Genomic DNA, 1,836 nt, shown 5'->3' with positions numbered 1-1,836 from the left:
ATGATGGCGTTGACTTGGAGTATCTTTTCTTAGAGCTGTAACGAGAGAGGAATGGCAAGGTGGGTAGAATTCGTAGATAAAGCAGAGAGACTGGTATGTATAGGAGATGGGCACTTACTTATTTTGACTGGGCAGTTATGGACATAGTGCCCAGTTCCTCCACAGTAAAGACACAGATTCAGTTGCCGACGTCGGGCACGTTCTTCAGAAGACAGGGCAGGTCGCATCAGACCTAACTGCATTGGTTCAGAGGTGTCAGGTGTGATATTGGCAGAATTTGGACTGGGTGCAGGTAAGTAGCGTGCTGCAGGAACCGGAGCTCGTGCTGTCATCCAGGTCGGGCGGTTCGGTTGAACTGATCGTTCAGATCGACGTTCTCGGAGGCGACGATCGATCTGAATGGTTAAGGAGATCAAGGTCTCCAGGGTACTTGGAATACCCACTCGAGCAAGTTCATCTTTTAAACTTTCTGATAGACCAATGCGGAACTGGTGACGCAGGGCCGCGTCATTCCATTGTGTGTCCGCGCTCCAACGTCTGAAGTCAGTAACATAGTCCTCCGCGGGTCTGCGGCCTTGTTGGAGCGCGAACAGAGCTGATTCGGGTGTGGCCGTCTGTTGAGGATCCTCATATAATTGTGCCATGGCTTCAAAGAAAGCGGATAAGGATTGAGTTAGAGCAGAGTCCCCTTCAAGTAAACGGTGTGCCCAGGTCTGTGGTTCCCCTTGTAGGAGGGAAATTACAAATCCCACTTTAGTGGCTTCCAGTGAAAAAGTTCTGGGTTGTAGGGCAAAGAAAAGCTGGCAAGCATTGCGGAAGGCCCGAAACTTAGCCCGGTCTCCGGAGAATCTTTCGGTAATGGGGACCCGTGGTTCAGGCGGAAGCATCACGACTGAAGGAGCTGGAACAGTCTGTGTTGGGGCTGCAGCTGAAGAGGAAGCTGAAGGGTTAGACCCTGCAAGATTCTGAACTTGTCCTTCCAGTCTGTTATAATTATCCTGAAGGGATTGCACTGCTTGGGTGAGGGCCGCCAGGTGTGTGCATATCTCCTTCATTGGAGAGGTATCTCCTGCAGGCTCAGTCATGGCTGCTTCGTACTGTTAGGTACCTGGTAGTAGAGCCTGACTTGTAGGAGAAGACCTCTCATACAACGCTGGTTCAGGAGCCACTGGAGTGGGGACAGTTGTCTCCTGAGCACAGTGGGGTAGGAGTGCCTGTAGAGCAGAGTCTCTGATGCTGAAGAGATGCGAGATCCCACAGGGATGGATGGACTGTAGATCAGGTGGAGACTGGAGGCAGCAAGCTGGAACACTTGGAGATGCAGAGATCACTGGAGCTGAAGCTGAAGGTGCAACAGCAAAGACAACAGCAGGCACAAGCAGGGTCAGACGGTCCGGGTCAGCAAGGGTATGAGACAGGCAGTATCAGCAGGCAGAGGCAGAGTCGGTAGGCAGGCAAAGATCGGTAACGGTATCAGGCAGGTAGTAGAAGAGTAGTCAGGCAGGCCGGGTCGGATTGGAGCGGGACGGATGGTCAGACAAGCCGGGTCAGATAGGTACGATCAATCAGGTGCAGATTTACAGGAATCACAGAGCTGAGACGAAGCAGCAATGTGCCAGAGGCACAGGGGGACTTTTATGTGCACTTTGGCGCCAAACCGGCGCTATCGCGAACGCGCGCACGCCCATACCCGTGCGCACCCTAGCGCCACGCTGACGCCCGGGGACAACAGGAACTTGCTGAAAGGTTCGTAACGGAGCGCGCCGGTGCATAGGCGCATGCAAACGCCCAGGTCTGGCGCCAATGGTACCCTGACACCATCTGCAATTGTCCAAA

The sequence above is a fragment of the Aquarana catesbeiana genome, linkage group LG04, assembly GCF_042186555.1.
Source record: "Aquarana catesbeiana isolate 2022-GZ linkage group LG04, ASM4218655v1, whole genome shotgun sequence".
NCBI classification, from domain to species: domain Eukaryota; kingdom Metazoa; phylum Chordata; class Amphibia; order Anura; family Ranidae; genus Aquarana; species Aquarana catesbeiana.
The sequence above is the reverse complement of the archived record's forward strand: the minus strand, read 5'-3'. Positions refer to the sequence as shown.